Consider the following 21,162-nt stretch of genomic DNA (forward strand, 5'->3'; position numbering starts at 1 on the left):
TTGTTCTGAGTGAACTCTGTCTGCAAGCATTCTGTGCTGTTAATGCTGGCAGATAAAGCAAATCCATATCCTGAATATTTGTCTATTTTAATAAGGATAAATCTCTGCTCCCTCAATGATGGAAAGTTAAATATAATCAACCTGTCACCCAGTGGCTGGCTGGTGCCCCTAGGCACTCAGTGTTGATCTCTCATTGACTAAGAACTCAGCAGTAGTACTAGCCATTCAACTTTAGAAAGAAGTCCATGTTGTGCCCACATAGCCTCCGCTTCTGCCACCATGGCTACTACTCATGGGCCCTCTGCATATGCACTAGGGGAGACAGGACAGGAGAAAAAAATTCCTCTACGCTCTAGTATGCCATAAATAATCAATTTAGTATAATTCTGTCCACTTCATTATTAAGAGAAATAGATGCTCTATGGTGGGCATTCAGATGGGACAAAAATTTCTTCAGGATCTCCCCTTTTTGAAAAGTCCATCCTTATACCACTCCCTCAAAATTCCTTGTCACCAATCTTCCATTCTCATTTCTCCTAAGTCCCTGACCATACAGTCAAACCATGAGCAACTGCCCATGGCTCATTATATACCTTTACTGCTGGCATCTCTCATTTCAGATACATACTATACAAAACACATCTACTATTCAAAATTCTGCCCACTGGGAGACTTTTCCTTCTCCACTGCCCTGAACTTGTTGGTCACTCAGTCATGTCTGACCTTTGTGACCCCACGGACTGCAGTATGCCAGACTTCTCTGTCCTTCACTATCTCCCAGTTTGCTCAAACTCATGCCCATTGAGTCTATGATGGCATCCAACCATCTCATCCTCTGCCATCTCCTTCTCTTCTTGCTCTCAGTCTTTCCCAGCATCAAGGTCTTTTCTAATGAGCCAGCTTATCACATGAGGTGGTCAAAGTATTTGAGCTTCAGCTTCAGAATCAGTCCTTCCAATGAATATTCAGGACTGATTTCCTTTAGGATGGACTGGTTGGATTTCTTTGCCGTCCAAGGGACTCTCAAGAGTCTTCTCCAACACCACAGTTCAAAAGCATAAATTCTTCAGCACTCAACCTTCTTTATGGTCCAACTCTCACATCCATATATGACTAATGGATCTTTGACTACATGGACCTTTGTTGGCAAGTAATGTCTCTGCTTTTTAATATGCTGTCTAGGTTGGTCATAGCTTTTCTTCCAAGGAGCAAGCGTCTTTTAATTTCATGGCTGCAGTTACCATCTGCAGTGATTTTGGAGCCTAAGAAAATAAAATCTCTCACTGTTTCCATTGTTTCCCCATCTATTTGCCATGAAGTGATGGGACCAGATGCCATGATCTTAGTTTTTGAATGTTGAGTTTTAAGCCAGCTTTTTTGTTCTCTCTTTCACTTTCATCAAGGGGCTCTTTAGTCCCTCTTGGCTTTCTGTCATAAGGGTGGTGTCATCTGCATATCTGAGGTTATTGATATTTCTCCCAGAAAACTTGATTCCAACTTTAGATTTATCCAGCCCAGCATTTCGCATGATATACTCTGTATATAAGTTAAATAAGTAGGATGACGATATACAACCTTGACACACTCCTTTCCCAATTTTAAACCAGTCCATTTTTCCATGTCTGGTTCTTACTGTTGCTTCTTGACCTGCATACAGGTTTCTGAGGAGGCAGGTAAGATGGTCTGGTATTCCCAACTCTTTAAGAATTTTCCACAGTTTCTTGTGATCCATACAGTCAAAGTCTCTAGCGTAGCCAATAAAGCAGAAGTAGATGTTTTTCTGGAATTCTCTTGCTGGGGACCAGCTCTTGAATGGTACCAGCATATTCTGCAGACTCCTCTGTAACCCAGGCTTGAGGAATACAATAGGAGCTGCTATCAAAGGAGTCCAAGTCATTTGCTCACACAGTTTACTTTTACTTTCCAAATTTGTGCAAGCTCTGTCCCTTACATACTATTGGGGCTTAGGGATAGGCCTCCCCACCAAATACGCCTCAATGGCATATTATTTTGAATTAAAGTTACTTATGAAACATCTGGGCTTCCCTGGTGGCTCAGATGGTAAAGAACCTACTTGCAATGCAGGACACTCAGGTTTGATCCCTGGGTCAGGAAGATCCCCAGGAGAAGAGAATGGCCACCCACTCTAGTATTCTTGCCTGGAAAATTCCATCGACAGAGGAGCCTGGAGGGGGCTATAGTACATGGGGTCTCAAAGAGTCAAACATGACTGAGTAACTAAAAAAAAAAAAATATCCAATGAAAGAAGGACCCTTTGGCCCTCCTATATCCCAGAAAGCAGGAAATAAATCTCTCATGTGAATGGGGGCATGCTTTCCATCTGTAGGTAGAGGACACCCTATTGCCAGAGACAAGGAATCTGGGGCCACGAAACCTGTATTAAACATACACACGCACTTTGTTACTTCTTTAATTTACTACGACAGACCAAATTGTTTAGATTCTTTACTAATTGAGCACTCAAAGCCTAAGTTTCTTTGTCCTGTCAATTCCTCACAAATTTTATTGTTTCTTTGTGTACAAAGTATAAAAGATGCCTACTCTGGCCACTTCTTAGGTCCCATCTTCTATGAGAACTCTGTGTGCATGCATTAAAAGTTGTTTCTTTTATTTCTGTTAGTCTCTCATGTCAATTTTATTATTAGCCCAGTCACAGGGACTCGGGAGGAGCAGAGGAGGACATTTCCCTCTCCCTGACAATACCATTTTCACTTGATGACAGATTGTTGCTGAGAATGGCCAACTTCATGGCAAGGTAGCTCAGACAACACTCACTCAATGATGAGGAGTCTGGTCCACATGATAAACTGACACCCTACGTTCATGCATCCAGCATCTACCTGGTAGCAAACCAAAAAATGTTTCAAAGGCTGTGTGTCAAACGGTGAAAAGTTAGCTGAAGAAGTCAGAGGTTTACTTCAGTATCTCAGAAATCTGCACTGTGAGTCTGCTCTTGGTGCGTGTCAGAGGCTCTGTACAGCCTCTCCATTTCCTGTAGACACTCAGAAAATCATTGACTCTGCTAGGTCACACAGCCAGATTGTGAGCACAGTATGCATGTGTCCTGGACTTGCTGCACAGCCTTCTCTTGCTCTGATCATCATTCAAAACTAGCAACCTTATAGGTTACTCTGTAGACAGGCTGAGGTGGTATGTTCAAATGTAGTACATGTTGCCTCAAAATCCAGAAGGGCCTTTTGGTCACAGTGACCACTGAATATCCAGAAATGTTACTTAAGTGCTCTTGAATTTTTGTGGGGCTGAATTATCAATATTACCCTCTGGTTCTCAAATAACTTTACTAAGACATCTAAAGTACCAAGTACTTCCTGCTCATTGGATACAATCAACAAAACAGCATCAAGAGTAGACCAGTGTGATGTTTGTGGAATGTTGGGATGATTAAGATTTCTAGAACAGAAGGACTAACCTGACCCCGAGGCAAAACTGTGAAAATATATGGGTTGGCCCTGCTAAATAAAAGCAAACTGCTTTTGGTAGTCCTGGTAAATTCATCATGTCAGTAGGTACACATCAAAAGCCAGGGGCTGTGCTGATTTGATCAAGTAAAGATACTATATCTGGGTCAGCAACTACAGCTGCTCCTTGGACAACACGGGTTTGAAATGAATGAGTTCACTTACACGTGTATGTTTTCAACAGTAAATACTATAGCATTATGCAATCTGAGGTTTTTTGAATCTGCGGATGCAGAACTGCCAATACAGAGAAACTACACAGTTGAAGGGCTGACTATAAATTATATTCAGATTTTTAACTGTTGGGAGGGTTGGTGCCCCTACCCGCATATTGTTCAAAGGTCAGCTGTACATGTGGAATCAGCCAAAGATTAGATTTATGGTAGTCCAATCATTCTCTAAGATCTATCCAACTTTTGCACAGGCCAAATAAGTGAGGTAAACGTATATGTGACAAATATCACTAGTCTTATTTCAAATCTTTGATGGTGGCATTAATCTCAACAATTTCCTCTGGGATATGGAATTGCTTCTGATCTACTGTCTTACAAAGGAGAAGTCCTAAGGTCTTCCACTTAGGTCCCCTACCATAGTGGTCCTGGATCTGTGATTTAGAAAGCTAATATAGTTATCTCATATACCTATTCCAATTACACTTTGAGAAACTGGGGAAATAAGATCCACAGACTGGATCTTCTGACCACCTGAGCACACCTTGAGTCAGGCTTGAGCTAAGACTCAATATATCATGGCCATTCTAAGTCCCCATTTTGCCTGGTGGACCACAAGGATATTTTCGGTCCTCACGAATTAAGTGTGAAAGGTAATTCCTTTTCCTCAAAATGCAATTTAACAAAAGGCTACAGGTTCCTTTGAGAAAGGCTTAGAGGAAGGTTTATGGTATATGCTTGAGGCAGTGACACAGTGTTCTTCCTCGAGGGGAACAGGCCACCACTTCAATCAAATCACTCTCGACTTGGCAACTGACTTAGGTTTGGAAACTGGATGAAAGGTCATGACTCTCAACTGTGGCCACTAAAGCTTTTTGCTACCAGATCTAGAGCTTCTCCTGTAAAATACACAAAATGTCAGAAGTCTGTTGATGACTTTACCCACAAAACCATTTGAGGTTTTGGCCCCATCTGAGGGGCCAGTGCCTTCTGATTACACCTATGTCCCTGCTTTCCTTCATTGCACAGGTAACCTGATTCATCCTTGGTGGTTAAATGCTGCCACTTGGTTTCTGCTGCTATAGGATTCCACCATCCCCACTGAAATTAGGGGGCCAGTCTCAGTGAGTTACTAAAGATAGCAACTATAGATTTTTTCAACAATGCAGGGGCTCCTTCATTGTTTTTTTCTCAATATCTTAGTGAAGGAAGTGTGCATGTGGCCTTGTCATGGAATACAGTTGGAAGATGGGTGTGCAAGTTATATACAATAAATCCAATCAAACATTCCTTTTGAAGTCCAAAACTCACAAATTGCACATATATGCCTGTCCACGCACTCTCCTTTTGAGGTCTCAGAGTATTCAGAAATAGGGGAGAAGTGAAGATTGCTTGCTCAAACCTTTATCCCTTTGCATTCATCTTTCTACAGGTTTATGCACAACTCACTTAGTAAATACTTGCTCTCAAACTCTCAACTTCCATTCCTCTCTAGAAAGTGTCAGCAAACTCTCTGGAAAGGGCAAAACAGCAAATATTTTTTGCTCTGTGGGCCGTATCATCTGTATTACAACTCCTCAACTCTATTTTTGTAGTGTAGAAATAGCTATAGATGATATATAAATAAAAGGGAATAGCTGGTCCTCATAAAATCTTCTCTACAAAAAGAGGTGGTAGACTGAATTTGGCCCAAGGGCTGTAGTTTGCCAACCCCCTAGTCTAGAAATTAAAAAAAAAAAACTTCCACCTCAGCATTTATATATTTCCCTTACTTAGTTGGTGATGGACAGGGAGGCCTGGCGTGCTGTGATTCATGGGGTCGCGGAGAGTAGGACACGACTGAGCGACTGAACTGAACCCCATTTCCATTAGCTAATACATCCCCAGATATAAAAGAACAAAATAAAGTCTCCATAAATCCATAACATTATTTAATTATGCATGAAAGTAATGTCTTCCTTTAAGATAAGGCCAGACATGTGCCTAATTTGAAGCACACAATATCCCTCCACTGATTCAGTTACCATTTGAAATTTCTGCATCCTATGGTTAAAGTATGAAAAAACCCTTTTAATGTATGTTTCAGTTGGAAATAAAACAATGTCAGGCTAAACTAATTCTTCTTTCAACAGATGACCTCAAGTAGGGCAATTTTTGTCAGGACGATACCACACACTGAGGCCTATGAAACACATGTTGAATGCCAAGTTCCATGTAGAGAAGGGAGGGGTACCTAATTCTGTGGGATCTGTATTAACACTTAAACCTTCAGGCAAAGGGAATAGGCTTTAATGGATTTTAAGCAGGGTGATGAACTAAGAAATTTAAAATGATTGCTCTTGAAGCTGTGATGAACATGGATTTTTTTCCCTGCCTGAGGGGAGATGGCTGGGAAACCCAGAGAGGAGGCTGAATTCATTTCCAAGGCAAACCATTCAATTACAGTAATCCAGGCCTATGCCCCAACCAGTAACGCTGAGGAAGCCGAAGTTTAACGGTTCTATGAAGACCTTCAAGACCTTTTAGAACTAACACCCAAAAAAGATGTCCTTTTCCTTCTAGGGGACTGGAATGCAAAAGTAGGAAGTCAAGAAACACTTGGAGTAACAGGCAAATTTGGCCTTGGAACACAGAATGAAGCAGGGCAAAGGCTAATAGAGTTTTGCCAAGAGAATGCACTGGTCATAGCAAACACCCTCTTCCAACAACACAAGAGAAGACTCTATACATGGACATCCCCAGATGGTCAACACTGAAGTCAGACTGATTATATTCTTTGCAGCCGAAGATGGAGAAGCTGTATACAGTTAGCAAAAACAAGACCAGGAGCTGACTGTGGCTCAGATCATGAACTCCTTATTGCCAAATTCAGACTTAAATTGAAGAAAGTAGGGAAAACCATTATACCATTCAGATATGACCTAAATCAAATCCCTTATGATTATACAGTGGAAGTGAGGAATAGATTTAAGGGACTAGATCTGAGTGCCGATGAACTCTGGACGGAGGTTCATGACATTGTACAGGAGACAGGGACCACGACCATCCCCATGGAAAAGAAATGCAAAAAAGCAAAATGGCTGTCTGAGGAGGCCTTACAAAGAGCTGTGAAAAGAAGAGAGGCGAAAAGCAAAGGAGAAAAGGAAAGATATAAGCATCTGAATGCAGAGTTCCAAAGAATAGCAAGGAGAGATAAGAAAGACTTCCTCAGTGATCAATGCAAAGAAATAGAGGAAAACAACAGAATAGGAAAAACAAGAGATCTCTTCAAGAAAATTAGAGATTCCAAGGGAACATTTCATGCAAAGATGGGCTCGATAAAGGACAGAAATGGTATGGACCTAACAGAAGCAGAAGATATTAAGAAGAGGTGGCAAGAATACACAGAAGAACTGTACAAAAAAGATCTTCACGACCAAATAGTCATGATAACGTGATCACTGACCTAGAGCCAGACATCTTGGAATGTGAAGTCAAGTGGGCCTTAGAAAGCATCACTATGAACAAAGCTAGTGGAGGTGACGGAATTCCAGTTGAGCTATTTCAAATCTTGAAAGATGATGCTGTGAAAGTGCTGCACTCAATATGCCAGCAAATTGGGAAAACTCAGCAGTGGCCACAGGACTGGAAAAGGGCAGTCTTCATTCCAATCCCAAAGAAAGGCAAGGCCAAAGAATGCTCAAACTACCACACAGTTGCACTCATCTCACATGCTAGTAAAGTCATGCTCAAAATTCTCCAAGCCAGGCTTCAGCAATATGTGAACCATGAACTCCCAGATGTTCAAGCAGGTTTTAGAAAGTGCAGAGGCACCAGAGATCAAATTGCCAACATCCGCTGGATCATGGAGAAAGCAAGAGAGCTCCAGAAAACCATCTATTTCTGCTTCATTGACTATGCCAAAGCCTTTGACTGTGTGGATCACAATCAACTGTGGAAAATTCTGAAAGAGATGGGAATACCAGACCACCTGACCTGCCTCTTGAGAAACCTGTATGCAGGTCAGGAAGCAACAGTCAGAACTGGACATGGAACAACAGACTGGTTCCAAATAGGAAAAGGAGTACATCAAGGTTGTATATTGTCACCTTGCTTATTTAACTTATATGCAGAGTACATCATGAGGAACGCTGGGCTGGAAGAAGCACAAGCTGGAATCAAGATTGCCAGGAGAAATATCAATAACCTCAGATATGCAGATGACACCACCCTTATGGCAGAAAGTGAAGAGGAACTCAAATGCCTCTTGATGAAAGTGAAAGAGGAGAGTGAAAAGGTTGGCTTGAAGCTCAACATTCAGAAAACAAATATCATGGCATCTAGTCCCATCACTTCATGGGAAATAGATGGGAAAACAGTGGAAACAGTGTCAGACTTTATTTTTTTGGGCTCCACAATCACTGCAGATGCTGATTGCAGCCATGAAATTAAAAGACGCTTGCTCCTTGGAAGGAAAGTTATGACCAACCTTGATAGTATATTAAAAAGCAGAGACATTACTTTGCCAACCAAGGTCCGTTTAGTCAAGGCTATGGTTTTTCCCGTGGTCATGTATGGATGTGAGAGTTGGACTGTGAAGAAAGCTGATCGCCGAAGAATTGATGCTTTTGAACTATGGTGCTGGAGAAGACTCTTGAGAGTCCCTGGGACTGCAAGGAGATCCAACCAGTCCATTTTAAAGGAGATCGGTCCTGGGTGTTCATTGGAAGGACTGATGCTAAGGCTGAAACTCCAATACTGTGGCCACCTCATGCAACGAGTTGACCCACTGGAAAAGACTCTGATGCTGGGAAGGATTGGGGGCAGGAGGAGAAGGGGACGACAGAGAATGAGATGGCTGGATGGCATTATCGACTCGATGGACATGAGTTTGAGTGAACTCCGGGAGTTGGTGATGGACAGGGAGGCCTGGCGTGCTGTGATTCATGGGGTCGCAGAGATTCGGACACAACTAAGTGACTGAACTGAACTGAACTGAACTGAAAAGTAATCCAGGTGAGAGCAGAAGAGGTGTGGAGGCTCAGGATATAATTTGGAAATAACAGTTAGCTGAACTCAACAAATAAATCAGTGTGGAGGCTGGGAAGGTTGTTAAGCTGTGAAGTGTGTTAAAGATAGGTTCTTGACTTGCTGAAAAAGACCACTTAATGACAAGCTTGGCCTTCCCTGGTGGTTCAGTGGTAAAAAATGCCTACAATTCAGGAGATGCAGATTCAATTCCTGGGTCAGGAAGATCCTCTGGGGAAGGAAATGGCAATCCCTCCAGTATTCCTGCCTGGGAAATCCCATGGACAGAGGAACCTGGCAGGCTACAGTCCATGGTGGTCCCAAAAAAGTTGGACACGACCAAGTGACTGACAATAACAACATAATTTCTGCTCTGGATTACTTCAGGTGTAGACCGGAGCTAAAATAATGGAGCAAGAAGCCATGAACACTAAAGGAGGTGATGACAAAGTTCAAAAAAATGGGTCATATCTGAAAAAAAAATGTCATGGTCAAAAGCTCAAAGAAAACAATTTGCATTAGAAACCCTCTCTGCATTATTAATTGTTCTCCAGAAGGGCCCACTTATTACCAGTATTACCCACTTATTCTTTTACCCTTTATTCTTACCCCATTTGATGCAGAATCATCAAACTTGCAAGGTCTCATACTACTCAAATCTCATTCAAAGTATCAACCAAGGATGAGAATAACTTCTAGAAATTTATCCCACAAGTGAAATGACAACCTGTAAAGCTTTTACATTAAAGCATTCTTTTTTTAAAAAAAATTTCTATTAAAGTTTCTGTTATGGAAAATTCTAAAACATATAAAAGTAAAAAGAAAAAAGAACAGCTTCCATGTTTGTTGTTGTTGTTCAGTTGTTAAGTCATGTCTGACTCTTTGCGACCCCATGAACTGTAGCCCACCAGGCTCCTCTGTCCATTGGATTTTCCAGGCAAGAATACTGGAGTGGGTCGCCATTTTCTTCTCCAGGGTAAAGCATTCTTTCTACTATCAAAACGCTGAAAGAGCCTACAACTCTACCAAAAGGGAACTAGATAAATGAATAATGATAGTCACATGATGGAATAGTAAGCAAAGTTAAAAACAAAGTAGCAACTTTATATGCTGATATGATGTTAGTTCCACAAAATAGTTAAATGTGGAGGGGGGAAGCAAACTTTATTTGCATTTCAAAAACAGAGAAAATATACACATATTGTTACTTAAAAAAAAAAAAAAAGTATTAATTGCCTCCAGAGAGGAAAACTGGGTATTAGAGGACACAGTGAAAGGAAAAGGGGTGCTGGATGTTGGGGGTGTTCCATCCAAATTAGGGAGCACAAAAACAACAGAAGTCATGGTATCTAATAAACACGAACTCTGTCAGAAATGTCAGCAAAGAAAAATACCAAACAATTGCTATGGAACAGGACTAGAAAGCAATAGTCCAAACAGAAACAAGACAACAGAGAGCTCTAGGAAGGATAGAATAGGACAGGTTTCATTAGGTGAAAAAAATCTTACTGAGACAGTGTTGGATTATACAGAAAATCATATATGGAAAAACTAAACATGTTCTTTTTTCTTAAGTGAGTTTATGACTAACTCAAAGATTTTTAAAAATTCTACAAGGAAGCATGTTCATAATAGACTTGCTCAGCTCAGTGGTGAACAAGATTTCACAATAATAAATACATACTAAAATGCCAACAAAATGTGAGACTATATTGTGACATCTATTGGGAAATCAAGGAAGGGAGTGCAATGAGTATGTGTGCGAAAAATCTTAAAATTTATCTACCATACGGGTAGTCAGGAGGTAATGTCAAAATAATACATTAAGAAATAGCAGTATAAGCATGTTATTTCAAAAGGTAAAAATGGGAAGAAACATCTAAAAGAAGCGAAAGTGATTGCCTTTTCATAGCAGGATTGAGGGTGATGAGGGTTGAGAGGATTTCTGTTGCTCCTGCAGAATCTTTAAAATCCTACTTAATTTTATTTACATATACGTCAGGGGAAGTGTAGGATTTGGAATGAGACAACTTAGATTTGAATCTTGGCTCTGACATTTCACTAGCCTTGTAGATAGAGGGAAATTACTTATTCTTCAATTTTCCTATCTCTCAACTGGGGGGGGGGGGAACATGCACTTCATAGAGCAGCTTTGAAAATTAAACAACTAATTCATGTAAGTTCCTAAAATATGCCTGGCACATAACGTCTCAGTAGTAAAATAGTAACCGAGGACTAAAACTTACTAAGACAATAAATATTAACTACTGTTATCTGGTAAAAATATAAAGGCATTAATAAATAAAATCCATTTTTAAACATAAGAGTCACATACTAAAGTCTTCTCCTTTTGTGAGGAAACTTTAATTTTATTTAAGGTAATATTCCCAGGTATTAAGTAAGACTTTACTTCTTTGGGCTTCAGTCTTCACTTTAATCCATAGCTGGAGGTGGGGAAAAAGACCCATGAAAAATTCCAGGAATCAGAAGGTAAGTTTTAGCTAGATAGGCTGAAAGGGGAAGGAGAGTTTCAGGCAAGAAGAATGACACAAAGACCTGAAGGCAGGAGGGACTTGGCAAAAATAAAGAAAGAAAAGAAAAAAAGCTAGCAGAGCTACAACAATAAGGGACAGAAATGGTATGGACCTAGCAGAAGCAGAAGATATGAAGAAGAGGTGGCAAGAATACACAGAAGAACTGTACAAAAAGATCTTCACCACCCAGATAATCAGGATGGTGTGATCACTCACCTAGAGCCAGACATCCTGGAAGTCAAGTGGGCCATAGGAAGCATCACTACAAAGCTGGTGGAGGTGATGGAATTCCAGTTGAGCTATTTCAAATCCTCAAAGATGCTGCTGTTAAAATGCTACACTCCATATGCCAGCAAATTTGGAAAACTCAGCAGTGGCCACAGGACTAGAAAAGGTCAGTTTCAATTCAAAAGAAAGGAAATGCCAAAGAATGTTCAAACTAGCGCACAATTGCACTCATCTCACATGCTAGCAAAGTAATGCTCAAAATTCTCCAAGCCAGGCTTCAACAGTATGTGAACCATGAACCTCCAGATGTTCAAGCTGGATTTAAAAAAGGCAGGGGAACCAGAGGTCAAATTGCCAATATCTGTTGGATCATCAAAAAAGCAACAGAGTTCCAGAAACACATCTACTTCTGCTTTACTGACTACTCTAAAGCCTTTGACTGTGTGGATCAAAACAAACTGGAAAATTCTTAAAGAGTTGGGAATACCAGACCACCTTACCTGCCTCCTAAGAAACCTATATGCAGGTCAAAAAGCAACAGTTAGAATCGGACATGGAAAAATGGACTAGTTTAAAATTGGGAAAGGAGTATGTCAAGGCTGTATATTGTTACCCTGCTTATTTAACTTATATGCAGAGTACATCATGCAAAATGCTGGGCTGGATAAAGCTAAAGTTGGAATCAAGTTTTCTGGGAGAAATATCAATAACCTCAGATATGCAGATGACACTACCCTTATGACAGAAAGCCAAGAGGGACTAAAGTGCCCCTTGACGAAGGTGAAAGAGAGAACAAAAAAGCTGGCTTAAAACTGAACATTGAAAAAACTAAGATCACGGCATCCTGTCCCATCACTTCATGGCAAATAGATGGGGAAACAGTAGAAACAGTGGCTGACTTTATTTTGGGGGGCTCCAAAATTACTGCAGATGGTGACTGCAGCCATGAAATTATAAGACGCTCACTCCTTGGAAGGAAAGTTATGACCAACCTAGAGAGCATATTAAAAAACAGAGACATTACTTGCCAACAAAGGTCAATCTAGTCAAAGCTATGGTTTTTCCAGTAATCATGTACGGATGTGAGAGTTGGACAATAAAGAAAGCTAAGTGCCAAAGAATTGATGCTTTGGAACTGTGGGGTTGGAGAAGACTCTTGACAGTCCCTTGGACTGCAAAGAGATCCAACCAGTCCATCCTAAAGGAAATTAATCCTGAATATTCATTGGAAGGACTGATGCTGAAGCTCCAATACTTTGGCCACCTGATGTGAAGAGCTGACTCATTTGAAAAGACCCTGATGCTGGGAAAGACTGAAGGTGGGAGAAGAAGGGGATGACAGAGGATGAGACAGTTGGATGGCATCAGCGACTCGATGGACATGAGTTTGAGCAAGCTCTGGGAGTTGTTGATAGACAGCGAAGCCTGGGGTGTTGCAGTCTGTGGGGTCACAAAGAGTCAGACACGACTGAGTGACTAAACTGAACTGAGAGCTAGAACAGAGAGTGACGATGAGAGAGATGTGCTCTGGGCAGGAACTAAATCAAGCCAGGTCTTTAGGCCATCTTAGGAGTCTGATGTCATAACCTCAGGTATGCAGATGACACCACCCTTATGGCAGAAAGGGAAGAGGAACTCAAAAGCCTCTTGCTGAAAGGGAAAGAGGAGAGTGAAAAGGTTGGCTTGAAGCTCAACATTCAGAAAACAAAGATCATGGCATCTGGTCCCATCACTTCATGGCAAATAGATGGGGAAACAGTGGAAACAGTTGCTGACAATTTTTGGGGGCTCCAAAATCACTGTAGATGGTGATTGCAGCCATGAAATTAAAAGACGCTTACTCCTTGGAAGGAAAGTTATGATCAACCTAGATAGCATATTAAAAAGCAGAGACATTACTTTGCCAACAAAGCTCTGTCTAGTCAAGGCTATGGTTTTTCCAGTGGTCATGTACGGATGTCAGAGTTGGACTGTGAAGAAAGCTGAGTGCTGAAGAATTGATGCTTTTGAACTGTGGTGCTGGAGAAGACTCTTGCGAGTCCCTTGGACTGCAAGGAGATCCAACCAGTCCATCCTAAAGGAGATTAGTCCTGGGTGTTCATTGGAGGGACTGATGCTGAAGCTGAAACTCCAAAACTTGGCCACCTCACATGAAGAGTTGACTCACTGGAAAAGATCCTGATGCTGGGAGGAATTGGGGGCAGGAGGAGAAGGGGACAACAGAGGATGAGATGGCTGGATGGCGTCACCGACTCGATGGACATGAGTTTGGGTGAACTCCGGGAGTTGGTGATGGACAGGGAGGCCTGACTGTGCTGTGATTCATGGGGTCGCCAAGAGTCGGACACGACTGAGCCAACTGAAGGAGTTTGACTTATCCTGAGGCAATGAAAGGCTTTAAGCAGCAGGATAAGAAGACCAATATTCTGAGAAGATCCCTCTAGGTACCTTGCGAAGAAGCAACTAGAAAGAAGTCAGAGAGGCAACTGGGAGGACACTGCAAAAGTTCAGGCAAGAGATGCTCGTGCTAAGAATAGAGAAAAGTAGATGTATTTGAGAAGTATTTATTTAAGAGGTAAAACTGACAGAACTTGGTGAAGGGAGACTTTCAGGAAGGAATCTTTCATCTTTTTTTTTTTTTTCTGGTCTAGTCTAATTACATTATATTCTTTATATGAAAGGTGATCTCCTAAACTTCTCACCAATGCAAATGTACTGAACTGTAGAATATTTGCAAACAAAAGCTGCAAGGCATTTCAATCACAAAATTAACTTTTCACTTCTAAATGGTAAAACCCAGATCTTGGAACAGAACCAAAAGGCACAAAATAACACTGAATTCAAATAAATCAGATGGAAATAATAGCAATATAAATTAAATAGCCTAATTAAGTATGTTTCCTACTTCCCAATTTCTTCAATGTCTATAAAAAAAGCAAACGTACTTCCTGCCCATTGCCTCTCTCTCTTTTCTGTGCCAATTTTACTCCAATATTTTTATTCCATAGTAGTTTAAGTAGAAAGATCAATTTTACATGTTTTGCAAATAATTTATTAATAAAAATTGTGTGTGAGTTCACAGGTGAGCCAGCAGACTGTATTATATCACATATGTAAGTCACATGATAAAAAGACACCTCACCCAGCTCAGGTGTATGTGGAGGTATGTTGGTTGGGGTAGCAGTATCCTAAATGATGTGAAACCTCAGTTGACTCTTGAGAACCAGAAAAAGTTATAGAAGTAAACATAAGAGGGAAGGTGCTCTGAGCAGTGCAGAGGAACAACAAAAGCAAACAAAACCAGTGACATCTGTTGCTGAAATAAAAAATTCTGAGTATAAATCCATAGTTAAACGAGGGTCATATCTGGTGCGGCCATTTTAAGGGCCATAGATTCTCTATCCTGTGAGCTATGAAAAGTCATTACGTGACTTGAAGCAGAGGAGAGAGAAGTTCAGGTTTATATTTTGAAAGAGATTAGCACCTCAGGGGTTCTTCTGAGGATGGATTTGAGCTTAACACTATCCATTGAGATATCAGGTGGCAGGTGACTATGGTACCTGAGACAAAAGATGATGAGACCCTGAACTAGAGCAGTAGGAGAGGAATTTATGAAAAAAGAATAAAATAGGTGGAAAACCTTAAAGAGATTCAGTATTCTGATAGTTCTAGAAGCTAATGAGAGTAAAAAATGACCTCTGCATTTCTGGCATGACACCTGGATGGTGATACAGATCAGTAACCCCTTCTCCAAAATCCCAGGAGCCTAATATGTTTCAAAAATTGAGACATTCTGGATGTTGGAAAGGAGATATGGTTTATATACCCAATAAAACAGAGTAGCCCCCAGCAGCACTTGGGATGGTACCATGTAGTCAAACACAGAGGGGCTTCCTAGGTGGAGCTAGTGGTAAAGAAGCTGCCTGCCAATGAAGGCGACATAAGAGAGGAGGGTTTAATCCCTGGGTCAGGAAGATCCCCTGGAACAGGGCGTGTCAACCCACTCCAGTATTCTTTCCCGGAGAATCCCATGGATAGAGGAGCCTGGAGGGCTACAGTCCACAGGGTCGCACAGAGTCAGACATGACTGAAGTGACTTAGCACACATACGTACAATCAAGCATGGAACTATTGCTTCAGCCAGACACACCCACCAAGCAAAGTAGATGATAAACAGCTTCCTGACAATTCACTCAGATTTGAGTTAACCAAAGAAATTTTTGTTACCAGAGATTCTTTTGGTTTTGGATTTGTGGATAAGATACAGTAAATGTACTAATGTTCATAAAGAAGATACAGGAAGTAAAAGAGGTTGTCTTTTGCTGTTGCTGTTTTGATGGGATGAAGGTTCTGGTTTACACATGTATAATCTCAGGTAATTATGACATCTTAAAGATATCCAGCAGGCAATAGGATCCGTTCCGTTCCGTCGCTCAGTCGTGTCCGACTCTATGCGACCCGTGGACTGTAGCCTACCAGGCTTCTCCGTCCATGGGATTCTCCAGGCAAGGATACTGGAGTGGGTTACCGTTTCCTTCTCCAGGGGATCTTCCCGACCCAAGGATCGAACCCGGGTCTCCCGCATTGGGGGCAGACGCTTTAACCTCTGAGCCAGCAGGGAAGCCCAGGCAATAGGATAGATGAAATGAAAAAACGAGTTTGGACAGTTTGAAACTGAAACAATTATATGGGAAAAATGTGTACTTGGGAAAATAATCTCTGTTTAGTGCCAAAAATATGAGGCCAACCCAGAGAACAACTGAAGGAGATTTCATCTAATTGCCAGTAGTCACTAATGACCTAGAATTCAGAGCCCTACTTGTCTCTGCTTTGCCATAAGTTAATGCATGTTGGTCTTTTGTCTTTACTGGCACTGATTTGAATTCATTGCTGTTATTGGCCCCATATTAATTGTGTTTTGATTACTCAAATTATATCAAATTAATCATTCTGATCCTAACTAGATGAGTAATTAGATAGGTGATTAAAAATATTTCTTTCTCAATAAGATTTTATAGTCATAAAAGATCTGGCATAACAAATGTATTTTTATATTCTATCGACCAAAAAGTCAAATATGTCTGAAGATGATGTGGGCATTAATCATTTCCAAAATATTAAAACAGTAATATTTGCTTTTGGAGAAAGATTCCTTTTACCAGGAATCTGAAGGCAGGTTAAAATCAAAAGCTTCTATGGAAGGCTTAATCATCCAATCAGAGCTTCCAAGCCTACATCCCTACAGGTCCTTTAGGGATCCAATCAAATTTCTCAATTTCCCAATCTAGTCTTTGCAGAGGGTCGGTAAATGGTATGATTTCTACAATATGTCTTACATTTGTTTCATAGTAGAAGAAAACTATATATTAAAAAGCTACAAAACAAAGAATAAACTTGCTAATAATTTTTTTCAGACTCCACCTAGCATGTAACTCAGCCATAAAAGTTAGCACTTAGAGCTGGACAGAATTCTTTTTCTCTCTCAAGCTTTCATTTGATAATAGTTAGCACTGAAATCCCTTCAGAAAAACCTTTCCAGTTTTTCCTATCCCCAAACATACCACAATATACTGAGAACCCATTTAAGATACAATGATGTACAATAAGTTTTCATGCAGCTCCTAATATTTGAGAGATTTGGTCTAGCACCAGGCCCTAGAGCCTCTAGCCATCCAATAAATGTTCTGTAAGGATTACAGCATAATTTTATACATTTTTTAAAGTATAGTTTGATTTTCTTCCCCGTGAATGTATCTGTGTGAGAGAGACACAAACTGCTAGAAAAATCAGCTTTAAAAAAATATAAATTCAGTAGGACATCACTATTTTTATTGTAGGTTCCAGTCTATCTGTGCCCATAAAATCAATGCACTGTTTTAAGACCAATATTTTTTAAAGTAAATAATAGAGAACATCCAGTTGTAAGGTTAAGTACTGCCTTGTAAACCTTGCTTCATTTATATATGCACATACTTCAGTCTATTGTATTGAAGAATAGAATACAATTCTGAGAACTGAAGTCCAAAAAAAAAAAAAAAAGGTTTTAAAAACACTGATGTTTTATTGGCTTAAAATACATTTTAAGCCAATATAATAAAAGATCAGAAGACTAAATTATGTTGTCCAAGTTGACTCAAAAAATTAAATATGGCTCTGAAATACCAAGGAAGGATTAAAAATCTCAAACCACATGTCATCATCAATACACATGTGCTCACAGTGAGAGAAAAGACTGACAGCCTCACTCAGTCTCCCTGGAGTCAGGCATCATCTGGACAGTAGAAATTAGAGTAAATCCGAGCTGGACAAAGAACAATTGACTGTTCTGTAATTACAAAGGACTTACAAACTATATGAAAGACAGAAAGATAAACATCTTAAGATAAATGAGTAGGTGGGTGGTGAAAAGATAATATGGGTCTTGAATTAAGTCACTCAAATAAGGCCATGTCTACTATTAACTTGCTAGGTGAACTGAAGTTAGAATCTCTTCTCAGCTTTAGTTCATCACAAAATGGATGGGTTGGCTGGATATCCAAAGTAAGAAGGGGATCCTAAGAATGGTAGGGCTAGAAAGGATTCCTGACTTAAGTCCTCATTATCTTAATCTAGGGAAGTATTATTTTTTCTATTTTACAGATAGTCTAAATGAGACACACTGTTACTCTAGATAATGCAGATGTGTTACATTTCTCTCTAGAATTAAAAGCAAAGATAATCTAATAACATCTGGCCCAATAATCAATTAGATTAAATTAATACCATACACTCACAGAGCAATGTGTGTGTGCTCAGTTCTGTCTATGACCCTGCGGACCATAGTCTGACAGGCTCCTCTATCCATGGGATTCCCAGGCAAGAATACTTGAATGGGTTGCCATTTCCTTCTCCAGGTGATCTTCCCACCAAGGGATCAAACTCTCATCTCCTGCACTGGCAGATAGATATTTACCACTGACCCACCTGTGAAGCCCCTCAGAGAGAGCAATCAGTTCGGTTCAGTTCAGTCGCTCAGTCGTGACCAACTCTTTGCGACCCCATGAATCACAGCACGCCAGGCCTCCGTGTCCATCACCAACTCCCAGAGTTCACTCAAACTCACGTCCATCGAGTCGGTGATGCCATCCAGCCATCTCATTCTCTGTCATCCCCATCTCTTCCCGCCCCCAATCCTTCCCAGCATCAGAGTCTTTTCCAGTGAGTCAACTCTTTGCATGAGGTGGCCAAAGTACTGGAGTTTCAGCTTTAGCATCAGTCCTTCCAATGAACACCCAGGATCGATCTCCTTTAGAATGAACTGGTTGGATCTCCTTGCAGTCCAATACCCATATCTAATTTTTAAACAGTATTTAGCACATATATTTCTCTGAATGGCGAGATTAAGAGGGAAGGAGGCTCTTTTATGAAAAGCAAAATGCACTGGTTAAAGCTATCATTAATAATAATCTCCTATTGTGCTGTGATTGAATTTTTAACTTTAATTGCACCTTAAAAAAATTATTTGTGTTTCCTAAGGCATTTTATGTTAAGTGTTCAATTTAAACTATGTTTAAAAAAACTTAGCAAAGATAGAACTAAAAAAATCTAGACCGTGAGACTTTATTATTAAAATTTCTATGTAAAAATGCTAGTTAAAGCAGTGCAAAAAGAAAGATGCTTGGTACAAACTGTTCAGAATGTTTCAACTAATATGTATGCTAGACTACAGATATTAAAAGTTAAGATAAGAAATTTATTTATAGGGCATGATTTTAACCTTACATAGTTTAGCCACAAATTCAAAGAAAAATTTGCACAGTAAAAAAAGCAATAGATTTCCCCACAACCAGAAATTCTCAAATAAAGGCAGCGACTTTGACTTTTTAATAATACAAATTGAATTAAAATGTCTTCAATATTGCAGTATAACTTCTATAGCAAATTATGTTCACTGTTCACTTGATAAGGTATTTTGAAAACCAGAAGAATTGCTAACTCCATGGAGTTCTTAAAACAGAAATAGTTATTTGATCAATTTTAAAATGAGGTGTTTGGATGAGTTTTTGAGAGAGAAGGAAGTGCTTTGATGGACATTGAAAGAAAAGAAAATAAAAATCTAAGGTAAGCACCGGTTTTACCCTCATTTCTTAGGCTTCAGAAAAGCCTAATTAGGCAGGGAAAGGAATCTGGGCCTGGCACACCCAGGTTCAGACGTGGCAGGTTCCTGAAACAAAGTTTTTTTGAACCTTTGAGTCATATGCCACAGGCAGACCAAACCCGCGATATGCAGGTTGTTAAGTCAACAGGTCCTTTAACGAGATGGTGTGCGGTCGGTGAGTGGCAGTTGGATTGCCTCCTGACACGAAGAAAATAACTTCTTGATCAAACCGGAAAGTGGGCGCAGCTCTGGCTTAGGGAGCGCACCCGGAAAAGTGCAGAGACCAGACAGACAGAGAGAGAAGGATGTCCGCGTCCCGACCACAGAGCGCCTTCCAAACCACTCGGAAACCATTCGAATGGCTCGGCGGCCGCGGTTTCCAGCTAGGACTGTCTGGGGTCCGGCTGGGAAAGTTGTCTGCCAAGCTCGGCCCTTCCCGCCACGGGCTCGCCGCTCCGGCACCCGCACCGGGGCGGGAGGAGACCTGCAACCTGTTAGCCCGAGAGGAAGCGCGGCCGCCCCGCTCCCTGCCCTTCCCACCTCCCCGCCCCACCCCCAGTCCGCGACCCTCAAAGGGACAGGCTCCGGGCCCCCGGGACTTCGGCCCGGGCTGGATCTTCCGGAGCCTCCCTACAGAGGGCACCGCGGGTGACACGGTGACCCCCAGGGCGTCACCTCCCCCGACCTCGGGCGCCCCTTTCGGCCTCTCCCGAAGGGCAACTGAAACACCGCTCTCGAGACCATCTCCAACCGGCCACTGGGACGGTCCCGGTCTCCCCGCCACGTGAGCCTCCGCGTCCATCCAACCCCCCTCCCCTCCTCCGCTGCTGCCCAGGGGCATCGGGTCCCCGGCCGCGACAGCAGCGCCGGCCCGCTGACTCACCTGGCGGGTGGGCAGGGCAGGGCAGGGCGGCGGGAAGCGGCGGCCCGGCGGGCGCTGGACGTGGGCCGGGCGCCAGGTGCAGGTGGCGGCGGCGGCGGCTCCGGTTGCTGTCGCTACAGTTGCCGCTTAGTCCAGCTCCTCCTCCGCCGCCGCCTCCTGCCTTCCCGCTGGGCCTCCGGCGTTGCCAGGAGAGGCCGAACCGAGGCTCCGCTTCCTCTCGGAGTCTCCCAGGTGAGCTCCAGCCGGCGACGTCGGCAGGGGCGAGGCCCCCGCCCCGCGCCTGCGCGCCAGCCTCCCGCCCCGCCCAAGCCCTACCTGAGCGCTCCAGGTGAGGACCGAGGTCCGCGCGCGGGGCGAGGGCGCAGTCCCTGGCCGCGCGCGGCCGCCGCGCGGCTCCTCTGTCCGCGCGAGAGGCGAGGCTGGTTCTCCGCTCTGGGCGAGTCTCAGCCTGTCTCCCTGGGGAGTCCTGCGCTGACCTGATGTCGGGGGTCACCTTGTAACCAGGACACAGTCTGAGTCCTTAGGGAACCAGAGGATCTAGATATCCCTCAGACACACTTCTTCCTCTGCGTTTTGCCAAAATGAAGGGGTGCGCTGTCCGGAGATCGGGGTGCCCCCTGCCTCCGAGGACCACCTCATGACAGTAGGAACGGCTGGCTCGTAGGGTTTCCACGAGCAGAGTTCAGCAGCGTCTGTCACCACT

At 42.2% G+C, this 21,162-nt stretch overlaps 1 protein-coding gene across 1 annotated transcript in view; it reads right to left on the reverse strand.

The window, feature by feature from the left end:
* GALNT3 (polypeptide N-acetylgalactosaminyltransferase 3) overlaps positions 1 to 20,597 on the reverse strand; it is a 58,153-nt gene extending 37,556 nt beyond the window's left edge. Inside the window, exon 1 of the mRNA XM_055397777.2 lies at positions 20,460 to 20,597. The gene's annotated coding sequence lies outside the window, so the exon portion shown is untranslated. The remainder of the gene's footprint in view (positions 1 to 20,459) is intronic.
* Positions 20,598 to 21,162: the final 565 nt, after the last annotated feature.

The sequence above is a fragment of the Moschus berezovskii genome, chromosome 2, assembly GCF_049115385.1.
Source record: "Moschus berezovskii isolate FMDL1 chromosome 2, NW_MosBer_1.0, whole genome shotgun sequence".
NCBI lineage: Eukaryota > Metazoa > Chordata > Mammalia > Artiodactyla > Moschidae > Moschus > Moschus berezovskii.